General features: G+C 42.4%; 2 pseudogenes; both read left to right on the top strand.

Moving 5' to 3' along the window:
• Positions 1-425: 425 nt before the first annotated feature.
• On the top strand, positions 426-1,758 carry LOC147462753 (LOB domain-containing protein 15 pseudogene; annotated as a pseudogene).
• Positions 1,759-18,978: 17,220 nt separating this feature from the next.
• On the top strand, positions 18,979-19,781 carry LOC147462752 (uncharacterized; annotated as a pseudogene).
• The last annotated feature ends 6,905 nt before the right edge of the window (positions 19,782-26,686 follow it).

Raw genomic sequence — 26,686 nt, 5'->3', positions numbered from 1 at the left:
CTGGGGACTGCCGGCCCGATAGGGGGACCGATTGTCCCCTTGTCCACGATCGTACCTAACTAGGTATGTGGTGCCTCTTGAGGATAAGCTCATGATGTTATACATTGTATGAAAAACACTACATGAGAAAATTTCTAAATCTTCTTGTGGCTAGAAAAGGCCACAAACAATCAATTGAGAAAATTTCTAAATCTTCTTGTGGCTAATTATGGTTCATTTCTTCAGCCTTGGACTCCATAGGGGTGAGAGAGAGAGAGAGAGAGAGAGAGAAGGGGGGAGATGGCGGGCTCTCTAATTGTGGTTCATCATGTTGCTAATAATCAAGATCCGAAGCCAATATTTTCCTGTTGAGACGAGGATGTCATGTGAGCCCCCCCCCCCCCCCCCCCCCCCCCCCTTCCCGCCCCAACTAGTCAAATCCATGATCAAAAGGCCATGTGGGTCTTCCCTTAAACAAACCTGTTCTAACTTCTGCTACTACTACTAGTACTAGCCTACAACCTACTGTACAAGAGTAGTGCAGGTTGCCTTGCTTTCTTGTTCCTCCTCCTCACAGCCTCACAGGTGATGCTTCAAAAGTTCAGGTTTGGAGTCTCCCTTCGCAGTTCCTTATACTTTATCCCATCTTTAGAAAGGCTTCATCAGCCTGTTGCTTTCCTATATTGTCATAGTATTTCTATAGCTCATCTAAGCTCCAAGAACACCAGCCATGGACTAGACAGAAGGCCAATATCTAGGTGAGATTGTTCTCTCTCTCTCTCTCTCTCTCTCTCTCTCTCTCTGTGTCTCTCTCTCTCTCTCTCTCTCTCTCTCTCTCTCTCTCTCTCACAACATGGCTTTGTCGACCGGTTCACCGTGCGCCGCATGCAAGTTTCTCAGACGAAAATGCACTGCAGAGTGCATATTTGCACCCTACTTCCCCCCAGAGGACCCCCAAAAGTTTGCCAATGTCCACAAGCTCTTTGGGGCCAGCAACGTGGGCAAGCTACTCATCGAGCTGCCTCTGTGCGCGCGTGAGGATGCAGTAAATTCTCTGGCATACGAGGCCGATGCACGCATGAAGGACCCGGTCTACGGCTGTGCGGGTGCCATCTCCATCCTCCAATGCAGGGTAGCGCAATTGCAAGAGGAGCTTATGGCGGCGAGATCTGAGCTTTGCAGATTGAAGGCACAGGCTGGCAGTGATCCTCTTGAACCTCAAAAATGCAGACTACCATCCGAGCATCTTCTTCCATCATATCATAGTCAGCTTTATCAATTGAGCTCTCCCTACATTACCAGCTTGATCCAACCAAAACAAGAAGCTGTTACACACGCCTCCTCTCCTATAACCGCCGTTTTCTCCTGTCCTAACCCCACAGCTTCGGCTACACCATCGTTCTGTAGCCCTAATTTACAAGCATCCATGATGCCATGTACTGATGTGGTATACTCGGCATCGAGATCAACATTCTCCAGTCCTGCTCACCTGTCTAAATCTCTCCCCAATTGCAAAGAGCTTTCGACATCGCCATCTCTCTCATCGTCTACGCTATCATTTTTCAACATGACAAGCTCTGCAGCAGCTTCTACTTTTGCCTTGTCCGACAGGAGCAGTGGAGTAGGTCAAGTGCATGCATCATGCGATGCAGATTGACATGTGCTAAGCAGAGTAAAGCTGTGGAGTCCTACTCATGGCAACTCAAGCCATTGCAACATTGATTTTTGCTTCTCATAAAACAGCAAAACAAAGTAGACAGATGTAATGGTGTTATAACCTGCTTTTCCTCCAGCTAATTTATTAATGTGCCACAGATAATCAAGAAATGCTGAATATTTGGCATGAATTGGTGCTTACAATGTACTAGAGAATATTTTGGTGCCTCTTTTATTTGACCACAGAGGCCTTCATGTTCTGAGAAGTGAAGGTTGTGTTATTGTTTTTTTTTGGGTGGGGGGGCGGGGGGGACATCTTGAAGATTTTCAGCTACTAGGGGGGTTCAGAACTTCAGACTGCCTGGACCTTCATACCCTCAATCGAGGTGGCGATCCTCCATTGGTTCAAGAAAAGGCGCTCAGTTTCTGGACCCTCCACAAGGACGGGTGGCCTTCCCCCCTCGGAACAGGGGCAAGTCCGAGTACTTTTTGGCGTAGAACACGGACAAGTGTTTGATCTCTTACCCTCGTCTGCACAGCAGCAAATGAGATTCCCTGCTTCAATCGTTGAGGTTTTATTTGGTACGGTCGGCCGCCTTCGGTGGCTTCTAGCATAACCTTTCTATCACCCAAGTGGTAGATTGGGGATGCCATTTGAATAACAGGTCTTGAGTTCAACTCCTCGTCGGCTAGATCTATAAGGTCTCTTGGGATAGTTTTCTACGACGTTAAAACTCTCTTCTTCTTCTTCTTCTTCTCCCTCTTTATCGCGTGTCCAGGGAATCTAGCCTTCATCTCGCAGCTTGCACCATGTGTAAAGGGGACTCTCTTCCGCCATATTATGTTAAGTACATTCGCTACAACAGCTGAATGGGAGGTTACTGGAAGAGGGAATGCCCGATGCTGGGGTGATGTGCAGTCTGAATGCACCCTTAGTTTTCTAACATATACTGAAAGCCTTGTATGCCTTGTATGTTTGACATGAAGATTTATGTGGCCTTATGCTATACTTGCACACTAGAGAGTCAGACCTTAGTGGAGAGTTTGAACCCTCAACAACTCGATAGGCTCTGTGTGTTGTGTGAGAGTGCGTGCGAGTGTCCCATCACATTTTTTTTGCCACTCAACCTATTTTTTAAAGTTCAGGTTTACGTATCGCAAAACTTTATCTTGACAAATACTTTCAAGATGTATCAATAACACTAGTTTGTGACCCGAGCGTTCCTGTGGCCAAGAAAAGCATGGCAATTGGATCTCTCTCTCTCTCTCTCTCTCTCTCTCTCATACATACGCACACACACACAATGAAACGTAGTCCTTGGAATCACTATAGAAAGATAACAATGCATATGTACGCCTTCTCTCTATCTTTCTATCTCTCTAGAAAAACATGGTAATTGGATCTCTCTCTCTCTCTCTCTCTCTCTCTCTCACACACACACACACACACACACAATGGAATAGTAGTCTTAGGAATCACAAGTAGGTCTTTGACATCTCTTTTATCACTTTCTTTCCTCCATTTCTCAATTCTTTTAAGTCTTCAACTTGCTCAATAGCGCTCTCTCTCTCTCTCTCTCTCTCTCTCTCTCTCTCTCTCTCTTCACATGGAGTGCTTTCAGTCGATCGGTTGTGATCAACTTATCCTTCTAACAAATTTGAGTTGTCATATCTCCCCACTCATCAATCAATGACAATGTACCAAATTTCTAGCAACTTGCTACTATTGCACCATGCTATCAAAACCATGGCTTGCTAATATATGGGCTTCTCATGACCCTCGCTTGGTTGGAGGTAGACAAATTTTGATGCTTCATAGTCATTTTGGGGGGCTACCAAGTTGCCAAGGAAAGTCTCTCTCTCTCTCTCTCTCTCTCTCACACACACACACACACACACACACACACACACACACAGAGTAACAGTGACACGCACGCACACACAGAGCTTGTACACACACATGCAAACTATCAGGTGCACAATTTTGGCTACTACAATCTGTATGTTGTTGAAAATGTTGAAAACGGGCCATGCAAATCAACCAAAAATGTGACATGTGGAGGCCCTCTGGACTATTGTAAAGAGTATGGATAATGGACTATTGATTAATAGTAGAAAACTATTCTGTACCCAAGTGCTCGAGAAAAACCTAGGTTTAGTGCAATCCCACCTACAAATTTTTCAACTATATCTTATGCACCTTGGAGGCCCCTGCCATGTGACATAAGGAAAGAGCTTTTGGGGGGGGGGGGGGGGGGGGGGGGGGGGGGGGGGGGGGGGGGGGGCAAAGAAAGAGAGAGAAAGGATTGGGTGCCAAGGAAAGGGGCATCTCTCTCTCTCTCTCTCTCTCTCTCTCTCTCTCTCTCTCTCTCTCTCTCTCGGACAGGCCACACACTTGTAAAATGTAATTTGAAAATTAGGACACCCACAACATTGCAAAAAAAACATAGGTCTAGTGTAATTCCACCCACAAATTTCAAGATTTACCTCTAATTTTTAATTTTTTTTGTTTTCAACAGCACTCACTCAATGATGCTGAATTAGAAACATAAAAAATACAACATCGCCATGCTCCAACTGAGCCATGGATGCAAAAAGAATGACACTTAACATCACAACCTTAACTTTTCAATTGAAAGACCACCTCCAAAGCTCAAAGAAACTACAAAGTTCAAAAAACCTAAATCAAAATTTAGAGAATCTATAAAGTGCAAAGAAGTTTAGTGCAAAAATCTTCAAATTTTATAGTAAATTTGCCTCTAATTTTCTTTTGGAAAAAATCATAGTATAGACAAATACTCGAAAAAGGATAGATTTAGTATAATCTCACCTACAGATTTAGAAAATTATCTCTATGCGTACAAAGTATTAAAAAATTGACTGTAAAAGCCTTCAAATATAATAAAATTACCCCTAAAATTTTTCATAGCTAAGTTTTTCATGTTTTTGGGAAAAAACATTGCACTTCAACTCGATTTAGTGTAACCCCTCTTACAAATTTTTATGGTTTGCCTCAAAAATTCTAATTTGCCTTTAAGCGGTTGAAAAAATCTAAGCTATGTGTAATCCCACCTACAAATTTTAAGATTTACTTTTAAATTTTAAGTGAACCAAAGGAAACCACAAAGCTCACAAAAATGTAGCGTAAAAACCTTCAAAAATATCGAAGAGTTGTTGGAGTTGCCTCCCATTGTCGCCTTTGCCATCTGTTGAGGTCCGCTCCTGCCTTGGGTATGCACGCTTTCTGCTTTGGATTTAGTGGATCAAACTTTTTTTATTACGTCAATTCTTGATTCTGTAGATGTCAATTGTCAATTCTCGATTCTCGATTGTAAATTTCATCGACTCTTGATGTCAGATCAATGTTTATTCTCCCTTCCCTCTGACTCTAGTTCCGGTGTGAGATCCCTCTCTCTCTCTCTCTCTCACACACACACACACACACACACACACACACACACACACACACAGAGCATGATTCGCATGGACCATTCTCTATTTCTCAGCACACTCATCCACACATAAAAGTATAGAATGGTTCTCTTTCTTTCTCTCTCTCACACACACACATACACACACACACACGTACGCACGTATGCGTGCACACGCACATATACACACACAATGTGTCTAAGACATCCACAACAAATTATTAGACTCCCATGGATGAATTTTCAAGCTCATTGCACTTCATTAATGCAATACAAATGTGGAAGACCTCCGCAACGCTCTAATACCACAACAAATGGCACGCCAACTCTATCTCTCATACACACACTTGCAACGGGTCTCTCTCTCTCTCACTCACACACACACTTGCAACGGGTCTCTCTCTCTCTCTCACTCACACACACACACACACACCCATACACACACACACACACACACTAACACGAATGTGCCGAGATCGAAGATCATTTACCGCATGGAAGGTTCATTGTGAAAGAGTGTTGAGAGAGGTTCATTATGCAAGCGTGTTGATAGAGGTTAAATTGACGACACGTAGAGGGAGTTCTTCATGGCCTTCAAAATGCAAAGTAGAGCTACTACTCTTCAAATGAAGAAGTAGTCAATGGTCACCCTTGACATTTGAGGACATAAGTGAAACTCCATGGCCTTCAAAATGCAAAGTAGAGCTGCATTTGAACAAGTAATCACTTGTCACCCTTGATATTTGAGGACAGAAGTGAAACTCCATGGCCTTCCCAAGAACTATAAATAATATAAGATAGAGTACTACTTTTTTGACTTTGAATTACCAAGACTAAGTTCTAATCTTTTGACTTTACATTGTCAGCAATCAATCAATGAGAAAGTCTTTTAATTTTTTACCATCTAAGTACTTAAACTCTTCACTTTTGCATTTCAAATGAAATGTTTCCAAAGGTTTTCTTTGAAATGAACCAGAGTGTGACACGTGGAGGCTCTCTCCTTCCTTCAAAATTTTAAGCTGCATTATAAAGAGTATAGAAGTGAAAGGGTCACGACGGCTTTTAAAAACAATAAGAAAGCGATAAAATTGTTAGATTGAATTAAACTGGTATCAATGTTTGGGAAAGGATTGCCTCGGCTTAGTCTTGAGCCGATTGAAAATCGAGACTAGCTAGCTGCAAATCATAGTAAACGGAAGAAAAACCGATGAAATATGTGAGAAAGTCGTCCAAAAATTCTGCAAATCTCAAAATTTATGCTAGTATTTCCGATTTTCTTCTTTGTGAGGAGGAAACGCGATCAACACAACTGCTTAATAAAAGAGACTTTTTCGAACGTTTAACAATGACTGGAATCAAGCTATAGAATGCAAGAAAATTAAAGCCATGTGAAGTTGTGAAATGAAAGGTTAAATAAAAAGAACTAATTAATATATTTGTGGGTGTGTGTATAGAATTTATTTGAACTAGTAAAACGGCGCCGCCTTCGGCGGCGGCATGGCTCTCTCTCTCTCTCTCTCTCTCGTGCACACACACACACACACACACACACACATAAACGTATACGTATTGTATTCCTCGTGTGTGTTGGGAGTTGGTGCCTGCTCATTGTCTTGCTGGCCAAGCTTTGCTCCACTAATGAGGATGACACGACGATGTCATTTGCCATCCTAGCAACTGCTCTACTATCAACCCCGTCCCATGCTCTCCTCATCCCAAACCTAAATATAATCTCTCTCTCTCTCTCTCTCTCTCTCTCTCTCTCTCTCTCTCTCTCTCTCAATGTTGAGTGTCCGTGTTGCCATCGTACGTGCTGCTGAACATGCTAGCAAAGCTCTCCTCCTCTTATATCATCATCATGTTGATGAGGTCTCCTGAAGTTCAGCTACTCATGTAGTCGAGCTACCCTTGTCCCATACTCTCCTGAGCCTGAACTTGAAGAGCATCTCTCTCTCTCTCAGCATGATGAGGATGATGATGATCATATCGACGACATCTCCTACCACATGGTTTCATCTCTCTCTCTCTCTCTCTCAATCCCGGGCAGTGTTCGAGAAAAATCATTTTTCCAAACATACAAAATTCCTTTCCTTGAATTTGTCAAGAGGAAATTTTTACAAATTATGTTTTTTTTATAAAAATTTTACACTATTTTTCTCTATTTTGGAGTGGAAGTTCTCCCGTTCTCCTTGCTCTCAATCCACATTTTTGAAATTGAAATCGACATGATATTAAGCTGAGATAAATTTTTCCCAAACACTGAAGATAAGGAAAAAAATCACGTAAAAATTTCAATAAAATAGCTACTCATGTAGTCGAGCTACCCTTGTCCCATAATCTCCTCAGCCTGAACTTGAAGAGCATCTCTCTCTCTCTCTCTCTCTCTCTCTCTCTCTCTCTCTCTCTCTCGGGCAGTGTTCGAGAAAAATCATTTTTCCAAACATACAAAATTCCTTTCCTTGAATTTGTTAAGAGGAAATTTTTACAAATTATGTTTTTTTAAAAATTTTGCACTATTTTTCTTTATTTTGGAGTGGAAGTTCTCCCTTTCTCCTTGCTATCAATCCACATTTTTGAAATTGAAATTAACATGATATTAAGCTGAGACAAATTTTTCCCAAACATTGAAGATAAGGAAAAAAAATCACGTAAAAATTTCAATAAAATAGCGTAAACTATTAAAATTGCCACTTATTTTGCAAATTTTCTATGGATTTTTCTTGAACCCTGGTCACTCCGATACACATCTCTCTCTCTCTCTCTCTCTCTCTCTCTCTCTCTCTCTCTCTCTCTGGTTCATGCACCTTGGCTCGTTGTCGTTGAGTTGCTGACCTACCTTGATTCACCATGCTCTAGCTGGCGTCCCCACAACCTGCTACGGCACTGCGACGATTGACCCCAGCAGCCCGGGCCCAATGTGCGAAGAAAACTATTTTCCCAAACATACAAAATTCCCTTTCTTGAATTTGCGAAGAGGAAATTTTTAAAAATCAAGTTATTTTCTCAAATTTTTCTCTATTTTGGGAAGAATTTCTTCTTTTCCCCTTGCTCGGGCCCAGTGTTCGAGAAAAATTATTTTTTCAAACATACAAAATTCCCTTTCTTGAATTTGCGAAGAGGAAATTTTAAAAATTAGGTTATTTTTCTCTATTTTGGGGTGGAACTTCTCCTTTTCCCCTTGCCCTCAACATGCATTTCTGGAATCGAAAACAACACGATATTAAGCTGAGACACATTTTTCCCAAACACTAATACAAAATTACCTTTCTTGAATTTGACCCCAGTAGCCCGGGCCCAAATGTTCGAAAAAAACTATTTTCCCAAACATACAAAATTTCCTTTCTTGAATTTGTGAAGAGGAAATTTTAAAAAATTAGGTTATTTTCTCAAATTTTTAGACTAATTTTCTCTATTTTGGGGTGGAATTTCTCCTTTTCCCCTTGCCCGGGCCTAGTGTTCGAGAAAAACCAAACTATTTTCCCAAACATACAAAATTTCCTTTCTTGAATTTGCGAAGAGGAAATTTTAAAAAAATAGGTTATTAATTTTCTCAAATTTTTACACTATTTTTCTCTATTTTGGGGTGGAATTTCTCCTTTTCCCCTTGCCCGGGCCTAGTGTTTGAGAAAAACCATCTTCCCAAACATACAAAATTCCCTTTCTTGAATTTGCGAAGAGGAAATTTTAAAAATTTGGTTATTTTTTGCTATTTTGGGGTGGAATTTCTCCTTTTTCCCTTGCCCTCAACATGCATTTTAGGAATTGAAAACAACACAATATTAAGCCGAGATATATGTTCCGAAAAACTAATACAAAATTCCCTTTCTTGAATTTGCGAAGAGGAAATTTTAAAAATTAGGTTATTTTTCTCTATTTTGGGGTAGAATTTCTCTTTTTCCCCTTGCCCCCAACATGCATTTTTTTCCAAACATACAAAATTCCTTTCCTTGAATTTGCCAAGAGGAAAATTTAGAAAATTAGGTTACTTTTTAGGTTTTTACACTATTTTTCTTATTCTCTATTTTGGGGCATAATTTCTCCTTTTCCTCTTGCACTCAACCCGTATTTTGGCAATTGAAAACGACACGATATTAAGCTGAGACACGTTTTTCCCAAACACTGCCCGAGCATGAGGCGGCGCGATTGTCCCGACCAATTACATTTTTGGGGTGGAATTTCTCCTTTTCCCCTTGCCCGATGCCGTGCATCCTTGGGCATTCACTCAGAAGAAGCCTCTCTCTCTCTCTCTCTCTCTCTCTCTCTCTCTCTCTCTCTCTCTCTCTCTCTCTCTCTCTCGCGGAATCCTGTTGTATGCATGTGCGATCATTGAGCTACAGGGAGCATGCACCGAAAATTTACACGCTTGTCTCATTAGTACCCTCTCTCTCTCTCTCTCTCTCTCTCTCTCTCTCTCTCTCTCTCTCTCTCCCCCTCCTGTACGGGCCAAAAATGTGTCTCTGTTGTATGCATGTGCGATCGTCGAGCTACAGGGAGCACACACCGAAAAATTTACATGCGTCTCATCAGTACCCTCCCTCTCTCTCTCTCTCTCTCTCTCTCTCTCCTCTTGTACGGGCCAAAAATGTGTATCAGCTTAATATCGTGCCATTTTCAATTGGAAGGGTATTTTGAAATTTCCACAAATTAGAGGGTTATTTTGGTAAGTTTCCCCCCCCCCCCCTCTCTCTCTCTCTCTCTCTCTCTCTCTAGCGCGAGATGCCAAACTCAGCAGCTACAGCGGAGATTGGGCTGGTTCAGCTCCCCATAATTCTCTCTGTCTCTCTCGAGTCTCTCTGTTTTGCGATGCCTCTCTCTCTCTCTCTCTCTCTCTCTCTCTCTCTCTCTCATGGGGCTTGGGCCCGTGCTCGGTTCTGCCTGGTCACTGTCTGCCCTCGCCGTCAGTGGATTAGCAATGTTTATTACAGGCTAATGATAAGCTGGAGGGAGGTGCAATTTTCTCGTACGTCCTCCTCTCTCTTTCAGGCAGGTGATCATTGAGACATTCTCTCTCTAGCCAAAATCACACGATGTTAACTTGCGGCTCTGTCTCGCCCTCTCTTTCTCTCTAGACTCTCACACACCAGGTCACACAGTGCACACACCTCTCCATATCTCTTTCTTTCACGTAGTGTGCACACACCTCTTTCATGCTAAGAAGGGAAGAGAGAGAGAGAGAGAGAGAGAGAGAGAGAGTGTCTCGTTAGAGTCTCTTGGCTGCTTGTCTTAGATTGGGAGGCTTTCTTGCTCTCTCTATATTTCACTCAGACATCCAGAGGTCCAGAGAGACAGTCATACTCGCACAGTCGACCATCTCTCTCTCTCTCTCTCTCTCTCTCTCTCTGTGTCTCTCTCTCTCTCTCTCTCATCTGTGTCGCAGCCGGCTCTCTCTCACCTTGCCAATCTGCAAGTGAGTGAAAACTGAAGTTGTCAACTACCCTGGCTTTCCCTCTCTTCCTGAGCCGATCTCTTTCACCTCCCTGCTGCACGTAGTGGAAGTCGCGCGACGGCGTCCTCAGAGGCACACACACACAGCCGCTGTCTTTTGGAACAGTGGGGAGGAGCGCCGGATGCAGGAGGTGAGGCCACGTGGCGGGGGGGGGGGGGGGGGGGGGGGGGGGGGGTAGGGAGCCGCAATTCCCTCCCCCATTATCTATTAGTATAGATTATGCAAGTTGAAGCTTCACTCTAGCATTCTAAAACAATAGAATGCAAAAAAATTATATATGTGTGTATGTGTGTGTGTGTAAAATTTACTAAAATTATGCAAGGTGAAGCTTCACTTTAGCATTCTAAAACAATAGAATGCAAGAAAAGTAAAGACATGTCAAAATGTGAAATGAGAGGTAAGTCTCTATCATGCACTATGCACTGAAAACAATAAAAGTCTCTCTACCCCAACACAACACTAAGGGTTTCTTTTGAAAAGCCAAACACTATAAGAGGAGTTGTTTATAAATTTTCACGGAAAAACAAAGGGAAAAGGAAAGAGAAAAATTTGTGGGGGCGGCAATAACCGCGGCTATGGACGCGATAGTAGTTTCTCAACAATAAGCGCGGTAATAGTCGCGGTAATATACCCGTTGCTATTACCGCGCTAGTTGCCGCGTTTATTATCGCGCTTATTGTCGCTACACGCTAATTCAAAAAATAAAGGTGCTCCTTTGGGTCACCCAAAATTGGGTGGCATAAATGAGCACCTTTATTTTTGACTTGTATAAAACAATGAAACATCAATTGTTTTTTGGAAGAGTATAAAAAATACCAAAGAATTGAAATTGAGTTAACTTTACATAGACAATTTAAAATGCAGAAGATCAACTATTTAAAAAAGTTACAATAAAAAGTAAATAGTTGTATATACATTGTGCCACATTGGGACTTTATGAAAGTTTGGACAAAACATTTTTCTGTCTAATCCTCCTCTATCTCGTCTTCGTCTAGAGGTACGTACGTTGGATCACTTTGACTCTACATAAAACAAAACCAAATTAAACAATTATCAACAGCTCAAAACAATTGATACAAATTTACTTGTTTAAACTTACCGCTTGTAGTGGTCCAACCGCTGTGTCGAATTTCTCCCGAGAGATGTGGTTGTTTTCGAACAACCATCGCCAAGTATCAAATTCAGTATGTCGCTCCCGATATTTGACCATCTCTCTGGTTGGTCGAGAGAGAGAGTGATATTTTTCTAAGTTAGCAATAACAATACCAAATCATCAAATACAATCTTTATAATCATCGGTCGAAGTTATAATTCAATTAATCTTACATATTTATCCTTCCAAGCTCCCTTGCCTCCTAAGCCATAGGACGTGGGAGTTTGTCTTGCACGAGCCTCGCATTGTGTCTGTATCGCAGCTTGATCGCTCTTCTCTTGAATTGACCACTCCCACTCCGCGTCTGTCATGTTGCCACCACGATAACTCCTGTCTGGATCTCTGACCTGGTTGGCTGCTAATCTCTGTTCACACTCTCTCTCGATTTTGAGAGTCGTGTGTGTGTGTGTGTGTGTGTGTGAACACCCTTAGAGAGATTAAACATTTTTTAATTTTTCTTTTGCTTTTAATTTATAGCCTTCTTTGCCAAAATTGCAGAAATCTGCAACCCCTCTCACACCGTCGTTTTGCTCGCTTCCCTCTCTCCAACACTATCTATTGTAATTGCACACGCTGCCAATTTTGACGAGCGATGTTAATTGCTGCAGGTTTTGCCAAGAAGTGTCTCACACATAAGCAATTCCAATGGTCGATTGTGAGCAATTCCAATTCTTAGCTCTCGCATGTGAGCTGTTCAATTTCCTCCCCTTGTTGCACTTTCGAGCTCCCACTTGCTTTGCAATCGATTCCTGTCCTTTAATTCTATGCTGCTAACGACTTCAATTTAGATCTGCAATTTGACAAAGATCTTCCCTTGCCATGCTTTCACTTTGATGCCTTGTTGTGGCCCGACTTCTTCAAGCTTTGGAACCCCTGCTCCCTACTTGATTCTTCTCAAGCTCTACAAAATCTCACTGTTGAGTCACCGAGTTGCTCAATTGCACACACAATTTCCCTCTTCTTGACTGCTCTGCTCGATGTCGACTGGCTTCCCTTTACTCATGAGCTTACAATGCTCTGCAATCTCTCTAGAATGCCATTTGTGGAGAGATTCCCCTATTCTCTCACAAGATCCCCTCTCCTCGAGAGGGGTTGCACATGCGGTAGGAATGTTTTTTAGAAATGTCTTTATGTAGCCCTCCAACCATTATTGTGAAAAACGTTGATCGGGGGCGTTTGAAAATCTAGCTAACAGAGCGTCCTCAATGTACCGTGCATGATCGAGCAGTTGGTCTCTAAACTTCATAAAATAGTTCTTATACATTGAATGTATAAGAATTTGTAGATGGTGTCGAAATGCTCTATCCTGTGCTGTGCCGAAGTCCACCTCCCTGCCATATTTAACCCTGTAGTAGTAGCGCCCATGTGTGTCTGGCACGGGTGCGTCAGTATCCTCGTCCTCTGCATTAGCGGTGACACGCTCTGAAAGTGGGGACTCCGTTCCCCAGCCACTACCAAAACATGCAAAACCACAAGATCCGCCGCCGCTTCGTCTCTCACGGCGCTCGTTGTCCTGAGATGAGTGTCGACGTGCGCTGCTAGAGGAAGTCCGTCGATCGACGATGTTCTGACGAAGCAGGAGTAGAATGGAGTGGCGTAGGACCCTATGATGCCATGGGAGTGGGACCCTGCGATGCAAGGGGAGTAGGACGATAGGAAGGTAAAGTAGAGGAAGGTGCCGTCGGTGCGAGGATCTGTAGGTAAGGAGTCCCTTCCTGACTCCCCCATGGTGTAGCCTTGCGGAGAAATACTGTAGGTCGCAAGCTGCTACAGAGTGTAGCGGCTAAACAAATCCTCCGTCGAACGGAGGTACTGCTCTCGTAAAGAGATAGCCCACTGTAGGTCTGAATTTACGACCGGTGGAGGAACCTGAGAAGGGTAGATGTAGGATGGCCATGCCTGCAAATAAAAAAAGTAAACCTATGACACTCATGGTTTAGGGTTAACTACATAGAAACATTCTTTATTTCTTTGCTTGTTCTCACCGACTCAAGACTCGGGTCCGCTGGAGGTGATGTCCACCCCGGGTGGGAGCCCACTTGGAATGTGAACCAACCAAAAGAAGGGCCAGCTAGCTGCTTCTCACCAGTTGATCTCTCGTCTAACATCTACATTACAAAGAGCACACAAATATATTAGCACACAAACAAGTAGATACATACATACTAGTAGACCTAAGTAGAGGCTAGTAGTACCAAAGGTCAACTGCAGCTCTTTAGATATTATCGCAGTCTCAACCGTGGTAAAACCAAAGCTACATTGCGATAATCCATGCATGAGTGGATCAATGATCGCAACGCCACGATTAAAAAATTATTATACCCAAGAGGAAGCGTCTAACCTTCCGGTGCTATGCTCCCGTACTTAGTGCCTACATACATGCATAAGCAAATATATATGTACACACATATATATGTTATGGTTGTAACTATAGCCATCGTTTTGTGCTGGTTGCACTTAGATTCAACGTCTAAGTGATCAATTTATCGTAACATTACAATTCTAATGTAATGCAATAAGTAACTCCATTTCTCTCACTGAGTCTCTCTCTCTCTCTCTCTCTCTCTCCTCTCTCTCTCTCTCTCTCCCTCTCGCTCTCCCCTCTCGGTCGTGTAGTTGAACTACGAAGCAGAAGATCCATCCCAGAGTCTTGCCTGCGTCTCCATGTAAAGCAAGCACTCTCTCCCTCTCTACTCTCTCTCTTTCCCTATCTCTGCCTCTCTCTCTCTCTCTCTCTCTCTCTTTTCCTCTTTCCCTATCTCTATCTATTCCTTTCTTTCCCGCATATATTACCTCTCTCTCTCTCTCTCTCTCCCGCCCTCTTTCTCTCTCCCTACCTCTTTCCCCCTTTCTCTCTCTCTCTCTCTCTCTCTCTCTCTCTCTCTCTCTCTCTCTTTTCCTATCGATCTCTATTCCTCTCTTATTTACTTTATTTCTTTACCTATCTCTCTATCTTTCCCTCTTTTCCTATCTCTCTCTATTCCTCTCTTTCCCGCGCATATTACCTCCCTCTCTCTCTCTCTCTCTTTCCCTCTTTCCCTATCAATCTCTACTCCTCTCTTTCTCTCTATCTCTATCTACTCTCTCTCTTTCTCTCTATCTCTCCCTCTTTCCTATCTCTCTATCTCTCTCTCTCTCTTTCAATCTATCCCTCATCCTGTCTATATCTCTCCCTCTATCCATCCCTCTCTCACTTTCCCCCATTCCCTCTCTTTCTCTCTCTCTTTCTATCTATCCCTATCTCTCTCTCATACACTCTTTCATTAGGAAAAGTTTGGACTCAAAAATGGGCCTTGTAAGAATTGTTGATGTGGCATAGCTTTCAAAAAGTGGGAATCGGTAAATTTTTTGTAAATAATATCCAAACTTGTCGGAGGTTGGATATTTAGAATCTACTCTTCAAATGCTATCTATTGATATATAGTATTCATGTATCGGACATTGCCTTCATGTAGATCTAGAAAAATGTGATTTTAGATTACCGTAACGGTGACAAAACATGGCTGATTGAAAACAAATGGCATAACTTTCATAGAAGTCATCCAAACTTTTCGGACCTTGGCTCTTTATAATCTATTTTTCAAGAACTTTCCAATGATAGGTCATATCATGGGGTTCTAAGCAATATTTAGAGAGGTCTACCGGGTTGCTTTCTTTTGTACAACTTTGATGATGTGGCACTCTTAAAAGACCCAAAAATGAGTTCAAAATTTTCCTAATGCTCCCTATCTCGCTATATCTTTCCCTCCCTCTCACACTCTTTCTCTCTATCTCTTCTATCCCTCTCTATCTCTCCCTCTTTCTATCTATCCCTATCTCTCTCTCTCTCTCTCTCTCTCTCCTTTCTCTCTTCTCTCTCTCTCCCTATCTCTCTCTTTCCCTATTTCTTTCTCTCTATCTCTTCCTCTATTCCATCTCTCTCTCATCCCCCCCCCCCCCCCCCCTCTCTCTCTCTCTCTCTCTCTTTCTATCTATCCCTATCTCTCTCTCTCTCTCTCTCTCTCTCTCTCTCTCTCTCTCTCTCTCTCTCTTTCAATCTATCCCCTCTGGGAGGTCACTTAATAAAAATGTAACCTATCACATGAGTTCAATAAAAAGGTATTTAAAGTTCTTGAAACTTAAACAAATATATATACAGAAGGGCATTATTTTTTCAAATTTGAAAAAAAATTACAGATTTTAAAAGAAAAGGGTACATTATATTCTTAACAAAATTCACAGATAAGGGATTTTACAAACATGTTTTGAACGCACGTGATATGGTGTTTTTACACATGGTTAACCCCCCGAGTCTATCCCTCATCCTCTCTATTTCTCTCTCTCTCTCTCTCTCTCTCTCTCTCTATCTCTATCTCTCCCTCTTTCCCTCTCCCTCTCTCTCTCTCTCCTTCTATTTTTTTTTCTCTCTCTCTCTCTATCCCTATCCCTCTCTTTCTCTCATTCTCTCTTTATCTATCTCTCTCTCTCTCTCTCTCTCTCTCTCTCTCTCTCTCTCTCTCCATTTATCTTTCTCTTTGTCTCTTTCTCTCTTTATCTCCCTGTCATTAATTATCTCTCTCTCTCTCTCTCTCTCTCTCTATTTATCTCCCTCTCATTAATTATCTCTCTCTTTACCTACCTCTATCGCTCTTTCTCTCTCACTCTCTTTATCTATCTCTCTCTCTCTTTCTCTTAATTTCTCTCTCTCTCTCTCTCTCTCTCTCTCTCTATCTATCTATCTATTTCCCTTATCCTCTCTCTCTATTTATCCTCCTCCATTTATCTCCCTCTCTTTAAATTTATCTCTCTCTCTCTCTCTCTCTCTCTCTCTCTCTCTCTCTCTCTCTCTCTCTCTCTCTCTCTCTATTTCTATCTAACATTCTATCGAAACAAGCCGAGCAAAGCAATGATTTTCAAACAAGCTTAGCAAAGCAACCATTTTCAAAGAAGCGTAGCAAAGCAACCATTTCAAACAAGCCGTGCAAAGCAACCATTTTCAAATAAACGAGGTATGTTATGGATTCTTTATTTTCTCTATTTTTCTTGTATTTATGAGTGTGTGTGTGTGTGTGTGTGGTAGTAGTAGTAGAAAACAAACGGGAAAGAGGGAAGATGTGCTTTGTTTTGTGTTTACCTCTTTCTTTGTAGTGCGGTTGAGCTTCCAAAGACGATGACAGAAAACCCCCTTCGACGAAACTTGGAGCCCCTTCGAAGAAACTTGGGAAGCTTGTAGAAGGAGAGAGAGGGAAGGGAGAGGGAGAGGACGGGGGGGGGGCTTGGAGAAGGAGAGAGAGGGAAGGGAGAGGGGTGGTGGTGGAGGAGAGGGGGGGAAAGCTTGGGAGCGATGGTGTAGAGAAATAACATAGAGTATGCAACAAAAACGTGCCATACTCTGTCTTCTTGACTTTTTTAGACGCCAGTTATTACCGCGACTATTATCGCACCAATTACCGTGTCAATTACTGCCTCTATTACTGTGAGACAGGTCATTTCAAACGGATACATGCGAATCCAAGGTTGCAGGGGAGGGGGGGGGGGACAAACCACCCCCTCTACCCTTAGCTATACATTATTTCATTTTTAGCCTTTTGGGTTTTTTGATGAAGATTTTTAATTTTTTATGGATACTTTATTTTATAGTAGTTTTAAATTTTTAGTAATTTCATTTTTTAAGTTCTCTTTTAGTTAAAAATAATTTTAGCACTCATTGTCATTTATTCCCTTTGAATTTAACTATATGTAATTTTTCTAATGGAATTAAGTGCTTTTTTAATTATTTATTTTTTAGGACACATGACTAAATAAACAACATTTCGCGTGTGCAGGACATCGACTGGGATGATCGTGGTCCCCCTAGAGGCCTTGATCGCAATCGTTGGCTCAAGGAAAAACTCCTTTGTCCTTGCGCTAAGTGCAAAAGGGCAATCCCTCGCTTGAGGCACATTGCTTTGGAGCACGTGGAGAACGAAGGGTTTTGGCATCCTCAAAAAAGTGCTTGGAGAGATGATAGCGCGACTCACCCATCGCTTCTTGAGGAGGTGCCCCATTGGTCTGTGTTCGGTGGTGGTGACCGGCACGCAAGGCGGAACGGTAGAGGCAAGAGCAACTGGGCGATTTGGGTGCACCGTATGGCGATCCTCCCATTGGCTCTACGTCGGCAGCTCCTATGGTGTCTCCGTCGCACTTTGAGGCAAAGGATGAGCACATGTTCGACGTGTGTGATGAGCTACTAGCTCATGAGCGTGACGTGTGTGAGGAGGATTGTCAGTCCTGCACTAAATGGGATGCCGAAACGGAGGATAGATTGATGATGAGTGTCCGAAAACCTCTTTACGATGGTGCACGATACTCGGTGCTCCGAGCATCGTTGGAAGTCCTCAACTTGCAAGAAAAACTTGGTTGGCGTAATGCAAGTGTCGATGCACTACTTCTGTAAGTATGGGATGTGGCTTTTATATACTCTGCACTCGCTTTATGGTGCCGTCTTCTAGGAATTATACAAATACGCATGTTTGTTGTAGTTTGATGGGCAAAATGTTGCCAGAAGATCACCATATGCCTCCAGATCGTCCACGAGCTAGATCGTATGTCACTGCACTTGGAATGGAGTATGAGCGCATCCATGCATGCGTCAACGATTGCATGCTATACTACAATGAGCACGCACATGCTACCTCATTTTCCGTGTGTGGGGAGGCACGATACAAGACATGAGTGAGCGGGGCACACCTACCCCGCAAGGTATTGAGAAATTTTTCATTAATTCCTCGCATCCAATACATGTTTAAAAGTAGGTCTATTGTGGAGCTTCTCACGTGGCACGCCAACCATCGCTCAAATGATGGAATGATGCGTGTCCCTGCCGATTACCTCCATGGAGACACATCGAAACTCAATGGCCAGAGTTTGGGTTGGAGCTTCGACACTTGAGGCTTGGGTTAGCAAGTGATGATGTCAATCCCTTCGGCACTAAGTCTACTTCATGGAGCACTTGGCCTGTGGTGATCATCAACTACAATATTCCACCCATGAGGGACAACCAAGAAGGGCAATATACTTCTTTCCTTGCTTGTGCCAAGGAAGTACAAAGTGTCAAATATTGACATTTACCTTGAGCCCCTCATCGAGGAGTTGGAAGAGTTATGGAGAGGCATTCCTGTTTGTCGATGTCTCACTTGCAAAGGGGGGAGAGAGGCCATTGTGAGGGGAATCCTTATGTGGACTATGCACGAGTATCCTGGACTTGGAGAGATTTCTGGTAACCCCTTTCCTCTATCTCTCTTTCCCTCTTTCCCTCTCTCCCTTTAGTTCACTCATCTCTCTAACCATATGATATGTATGCAGGGTTGTACACATCGGGGCACAATGCATGTCCTACTTGCGGGGCATCTTTGGTGACGGAGAGGCCCGATTCCTTGCGCAAGGTAATCTATCCAAATAACCATCATTTATTACCCCAAGGGCATAACAAGCACAAGGCTCCAACAAATCAGAAGACTCCTCTAAAGCTCATGATGGCAGATTGGGCAACCATTGGGGAAGAACACCACAACAACAATCCGGCTCCGTGTCCTCCACCAAAAGGTATGTCAAGGTATTCTATATTTTTAAGGCTTCCATATTGAAAGGACTTAAAAATACAACACCTCTTGGATCCCGTGCACATATTCAAGAATGTAGCCCAAACACTATGGGACTACATTATTGGCAAGAAGGACTCTTTGGGTACCAGGGAGGATTTGAGGATTTTAAAATGTCTCCGCGCCTCTGCTACACCACGGCGTGCCCCAAATGGAAATATTGTGCTTTCTAAAGCACCATGGATGCTAGCCAAAGAAGAATTAGACAAGGTGAAGGGTACCATTGCGTCTATTCGCACACCAACAAGATACATGAGGTTGCTAAAGGGAGATTTCACAAAAGCAAAGAAGGGTGGAAGCGTTCAATTGCATGAGTTGAAGTCCCATGATTGGCACAAGATGCTTCATGTAATCTTCATACTTCCTATTCTATCTATAGTTTGTGTGTATGACTATCACTCACTTTCTCTTTCCCTGATTTACATTGTATTTCATTCTGCCGGTGAGTATGTGTATCTGTCGGGACAAGAAAGTCAGGAACACTATTTTCAAACTAGGAGAGCTAGTAAGGTACACCACAAGACTCCACTCAACTACACCTTTTTTATGTACACGATAATTTCAACTAGCACTTAGTGTATCCTTGTGTGTTTTCTTGCAGATTTGTGAGCTCCAAGGAAATCGAAATAGATGCTATCCCTGCTGCTCAAACACTTGCAATAGAAACTGTGTGTGCCATTGAAGATGCATTTCCTCGATCGGTCCTTCTTAGTCAAATTCACCTCTTGGTTCACGTGGTGGAGGAGATCGCTATATGTGGAGTAGTGCACGCATGATGGATGTTCTTCTTAGAGAGGTTTTTAAAGACTCTCAAAGATTTTGTACGGTTACGGTCTCAACCAGAGGCATGTATGGCTGAAGGGTGGATAGTTCAAGAGGCATTTGTTTACATATCAGAGTATTTGGCACAAGTTGATCGTTCAATGCCTTGCATGTGGTCAGACGAGGAAGATGTAGGGATGACTTCACACTTTCCAAGTGGAAAGGGGAAACTACTTAACATGGATATGAATCTATCCCGAGTGGTCGATAACTTTTGCATTCTCAATCCAAAGATTATGACCAAGTGGGTGGACTTGTGGATAGTGGCAAAGGCAAGGCGTTTGCAAGAGAGGGAAGAATGGAAACAAGTACATGGAGGAAGGAGGGCACCCCCAGTGCCTAGACACCTTGCATGTTTCCCAGATCTCATTAGTGCAGAGTGGATTCATGAGAGAATGACGGAGCAAAAGCACGGAGAGAAGACATCACCAACAAAGAATGGGAGTATGCACGAGGCTGCATACCAAAGGTAGAGTACTCATATACCTAAACCATATTGTAACACTATTTCTTAAAATTATCTTTAATATGTATTTGATAAATTAATATATTTTTCTATTTTGTAGTGCCTTTCCTTTAACTCTATGTGGTCAAAGGGTCGTCACTTTCGTACGCGCCACATTGACGAGTGTAGAATCACCATGGATTGTGCCATCATGGGCAACTTTGACACAGACGTGATGAAGCTAGGTGATGAAGCCAGTTACTGCAAAACTATTGAAAGGATACTAAAGGTTGATTTTAGAACCTTTCATACCTTCATCTTTGAGTGCAAGTGGTTTGCAAATGTGTCTAGATGACATGAGAATGGCCTCTACATGATGGACTCTGGTCTGCATCACATAGGGAGGTATGACAATTTAGTTTTACCACGCAATTGTGAGCAGGTGAGTGACATGTACCTTTTTATTCTTATTTTCTTGTAGTATTAGTTATACCAATGTTACTCACTTTGAGCTTCTATTTTATAGGTCATCTATATCCCAACAATCCACCAACCAAACTTTGGTTCGTAATTCCCATAACACCTCGGGGGAGAACCATTTTTTCAACTAATGAAGTGGAGAATATATTCGACCCTCTTCCACCTTTGACTTTGGATGAGGTGGAAATAGAGGAGAGGGAGGTCGATGAATCAAGTCCTGTGGCAACAAGTCTTAGCGATGGTTATTGTCATGATGATGAAGATGATGAGATGGAGGATGACGAACTAGAAGATGATGCAGGCAATGCATCCACAAGCGACAATTATGTTTCTCTCTTTATTGATTTAGGAGCCATGGGCTTAGAATTGGATGATGCTTCATGTAGGGATATTTTGGAAGATGATTCATAAACATTTTGCAGTTATAAAGTTTTTTGGTCGTGTAATCCATTCATCTCTCTCTCCCCCAATTCCCCTCTTTAGATTTCAGAATATGCTCAATTATGTTAATCAATTGACAATAATTTTTTTAGTTGTAACCAAGTGTAATCTTATATCCCCCGCCTCCTTCTCCCCCCTCTCTCTCTCTCTCTCTCTCTCTCTCTCTCTCTCTCTCTTGTTTTTTAAATTTGAAAATTATATACAAAATTCTTTAATTTTTATTGAGAGGAGGGAAACACCAAAATTTAAGGGGGGGGGGGGGGGGGGGGGGGGGGGGGGGGGAGGGGTTAAGCCATTGAAAGTTTAGGGGGGGAGGGGTTAAGCCAGAAGTTGAAAGTTTAGGCGCTAAATTTGGCTTCTGTCAGATATAACAATGGTAATAGATGCGATAATAACAACGGCAATAAATGTAGTAATAATGGCGGAAATAGTCGTGGTAATATTTTAAACACAAAACCCCCCCCGTCCTCCTCTCTCTTGTTTCTCTACTTGAATTTGCACCTTCTCTCTACAAAACGCGGCAAAACAGCACGGTAAACACTTGGAGATTTTCATAGTGAAAAAGGGGATCTGTCTATAACACGTCTCACTTGTGTCTATAAGAAGCCTATGATGATAGGATAGAATGGGACTTCATTTTACAATCTTTGCACGATATTGAAGAAGGCTCTTCGAAAAGGTCAATAAGATAGGGCTATCCCTTGGCTCCACTCTTGTTTGCATTGACCTCCAACTCTTTGGGTTGGGAGTCGGGTTGGCTTGCTCAAGGCTGTGTACATAAAATAAATTACAGGGATAGATTAACCCCTTTGTGTGGAGCAGCAAATGGGAAGAGCAAGGCAGGAAGACGATGAGAACGGTCTCTCTCATGCTTTCATTTTTCAAAGGCATCACTCCTAACGCTTCCACTCATGGTTAAAGGTAGTGCCACGTTCATAATTAGATTTTGTAAACCACACAAAGACAAGTTATTGGTCTTCCACTAAAAGAACTTCAGGTCTTGTCCAACAGCCTAGGTGCCTAATGGGCAAGTATTTAGGCTTTTTCAGTTCCCGATGGGTTTGGGTACATATATACAAAGATGGGATAGGATCCCAAGCAGATTTAGAGAAAAATTGTTCATATGTCAAGATATGCAAGGTAGTTACTAGCTAGACCTTTTGTTCTAAACCATCACTTATTGCCTTCTCTTGTGTTTGTTGACTCTTGTTGGAAACTAGTAGCCTATTAACCCAAAAATACTTTTGTTCTAGCTAGGAGATTTGTTTGGGGTTCTAACCAGGTTGTTGTAATGGGATTTGATTCATAGTTATCTATTGCAGCTAGCATGTGGAAAAGCATGGTTGATTTATGATTTCGTTTTTAATCTATGCCATAATTTATTTATGTAGAACTCTTTATGAGCAAGGGTCATTTTTATGTCCAGGTGGACATTTGTGATCATGTTTTAGCATTGAAGGAAATCTATAAGTAGACGTATGCAAGAGTGAAATGCTCACTCTTGCACAGGAGAGAGCTTGCACCTAGTGTTGTGTGTGGTCCTTCGCTCCTCTTTCTCATTGTTGGTGTGCATGCGTTGTTGAGGGATTTTGTGTTCGCGAGGTGAGCTGGGTCAGCACAATGATGCTCGCTATGGGAAAAAATTGAGAGAGAAGAGACATAACAAATAGAAACTACTCACAAATAAAACCTTAAAATTGGAATTTAAATTGCTGGTAATTTATGGAATCAAGTACAAAATCTAGCTATGAACGTGGCACTGTCTTTAATTGTGAGTAGAAGCATTAGAAGTGACGCCTTTGACAAATGAAAGCATGAGAAAGGCTCTTCTCATCCTCTTTCCACCTTGCTCTTCCCATTTGCTTCAACAAGTACGTATCTTCCTTTTGTCTTTTTGTGCTTTTCTTTGCCGCTAATGCTCGTTAATTTTCTCACACTACTCTTCTCTAAGAAGCAACCATTAAACTTGCAAAACATGTCTTTTCTATATCCGCTTTTCCGTCACTGCTTTCTTTTGTAACTCAAAAGCCTTCAACATCCTATCTTGGTGCTTTTTCTCTCATCACCAATGGTGGTCTACAATAGTCGATATGAGCCCAAAAGTATCTTGAGTGCTGCCAAGCTCGTTGAACATGGCTCGTAAATCCAAATAACTTCGCTAAGGTCTATTTGTACCCTTTTGATTCTACAGCCAGCCCATTCAATATAATGATGACTCCTGCTAAATCACTTATAAGAAAATCCTAGGGTTGTACTTCATCGACTCTCTCCAGTGTGGACATTAAGTGGTAGAGGCGGGGAGACGTTTCAAGGCCCTCACATCCTCCCTCGCCGCCAATGAGTCCTTCTTGCCAATAAAGGTGTGAGCTATATTTTTGAATATGTGCATGGGGTCCAAGAGGTGTTGTATCTTTAAGTCCTTCCAATATGGAAGCCTTAAAAATATGGAATACCTTGATATGCCTTTTGGTGGAGTAGTCCGAGCCGGATAATTGTTGTCGTGCTCTTCCCAAGTAGTTACTCAATCTTCCATCGTGCGCTCCCGGGCATCCACTACGAAATATGTAATATCATTGTTGTAGTGCTCTTCCCAAGTAGTTACTCAATCTTCCATCGTGCACTCCCGGGGCATCCACTACGCAATATGTAAAATAGCACGTGCGGACAAAATAAGGGATTTATAATTATGTACATGTACAAAAAGATGTACTTACATAAAGGGTTTTTTAATTGAGAAATTAAAATTTTTCATTCATTAGGCCTAGTTTTTAACGAAAATGCATACATAAGGGATACATATAATACTTGAAAATATATAGGTAAGGGATTATTTAAATACCTCTTGTTCGCACGTGCTATATGAAATTTTCACATAGTGGACTCCCCAGGTGTGCGCTTTAGAGGTGTCTTTCCGTTTGTTAGAGCCTTGTATTTGCTATGAACTTGGGGAAAAAAATGATGGTTGTTTGGATAGATTACCTTGCGCAAGGCATCTGGCCTTTCCGTCACCAATGATGGTCCTCAAGTGGGGCATGCATTGTGGCCCGATGTGGAAAACCTTGCACAAATATCACATCATTAGAGAGAAGTATCAAACTACAAACGGTAACTAGAGAGAAGAATGAAAGAATTCATACCATAAATCTCTCCAAGCCCAGGATAGTTGTGCATGGTCCACATACGGATTCCCCTCACATTGTCTTATCTCCTCTTCTTTGGAATCGAGACATCTACAACAAGGATGCCTCTCCATAACTCCTCCAATTCCTCGATAAGGGGCTCGAGGTAGACATCCATATTTAACACCTTGTACTTCCCAAGCACAAACAAAGAAAGAAGGATAGTGCCCTTCTTGGTCGTCTCCCATGGAGGAATGTTGTAGTTGATGATCACCACATGCCGATTGCCATGTGCTTCATGAAGTGGACTTGTTGCAAAGGGATTGACACCGTCGCTTGCCAGTCCAAGTCTCAAGTGCCGACGCTCTAGCCCAAACTCTGGCCATTGTGTCTCTATGTGATTCCATGCAGGTGAATCAATCGAGACACGCATCATTCCATCATTTGAGCAGTGGTTGGCGTGCTATGTGAGTAGCTCCACGATAGACCTTCTTTTAAACATGCATTGAATGCGAGGGATTAGTGAAAAATGCCTCAATATCTTATGAGGTAGGTGCACCCCGTTGACTCCGGTCTTGTAGCGTGCTTTCCCACACACAGGAAATGATGTAGCATATGCGTGATCATTGCGATATAGTATACAATCATTGACGCACATGTGGATGTGCTTAGACTCAATGCCAAGTACAGTGACATACGATCTAGCCCTTCTTTGATTGCATGCAAGCCCACTGCATGAAGTGGTTAACATGTATAAAAAGCAATGGATAGAATTTATCAAAGAAGTGCATCTACACTTGCATTGCTCCAACCAAATTTTCTTGCAGGCTGAGGACTTCCAATGATGCCCGGAGCACCGAGTATTATGCACCAACGTAGAGAGGTGTTTGGATACTTGTTAGCAATCTATCCTTTGTTGCGACTGCCTGTCGAGTGTAGGGTTGACAATCCTCCTCGCACATGTTGCCTTCGTGAGTTAATAACTCATCGACCATGTCGAAAATGTGCTCATCCTCAAGCTCAAAGTGTCCCTAAGACGCACTTGGAGGAGCTGTTGAAGTAGATCTAGTGGGAGTGTCACCACGTTGTGAAGGATTGGGGGGCTGGCCTCTACAACACCTCAAACCAACACCAAGAAAAGAGGATGAAGAGTATAGCTCTCTCGAGATAATATGGGCTGATCTTCTCTCACTAATTTTCTCAATTTCACACACACTCAACCTCGACTAGCCTCGACTAGCTCCCCTCTACACCGCTACAACTCCCACTACACTCCATTGCACTCAAAGACACCAAGGAAGCAATAAAATCAAGGAAAAAAGTGACAAAAAAACCATGTAAATCTCTGCACTTTTGACCATAACTCAAAGAGCTTCACTTCTTTTCAAACGCCCTTCCATGTGCTAGTAGGGCTTCCATAGGCGCTCCCATATATACACATAGCTTGACCAAAACCCACTCAAATCAAGCTTAATTTGAAAATCCACAAAGTTCAAAAATAAAAATAAAAAAAGGTGATATATGCAGAGCTAAGCACCCACTTTCATCAGACCATTGAGGAGAGACACACTCTCAACTCACCACATCGAACCCTCGACTAGCAAGACAGGCTGCTCTACTCCCAAACGCCTCTATCCCTCGCGGCAATCAGGGCTTCTTGCTGCTAGATCTTCCTCTGTCAAATCCCCCACTCACTCACGACCTCAAGCTCAAATAAAACATTTCATCCCAACAAGGAGGCATCATCAAAGGTAATGTAGATAGCTTTTCCTTGACGTCCTCAAAAGCTGGAAGACAGGCTGCTCTACTCCCAAACGCCTCTATCCCTCGCGGCAATCAGGGCTTGTTGCTGCTAGATCTTCCTCTGTCAAATCCCCCACTCACTCACGACCTCAAGCTCAAATAAAACATTTCATCCCAACAAGGAGGCATCATCAAAGGTAATGTAGATAGCTTTTCCTTGACGTCCTCAAAAGCTGTTTGCTCATGCTCCGTCCAAAGGAAAGGGTCTTTTTGTGTTGCTTCTTGCAAAGGGTGTACATATTCAGCAAGCATACAAAAATACCTTGACAAGTACCTTAACTTTTGTACAAAA

This window comes from Adiantum capillus-veneris, chromosome 2 (assembly GCF_014529385.1).
Source record: "Adiantum capillus-veneris isolate H3 chromosome 2, ASM1452938v2, whole genome shotgun sequence".
NCBI lineage: Eukaryota > Viridiplantae > Streptophyta > Polypodiopsida > Polypodiales > Pteridaceae > Adiantum > Adiantum capillus-veneris.
The sequence above is the reverse complement of the archived record's forward strand: the minus strand, read 5'-3'. Positions and strand labels throughout refer to the sequence as shown.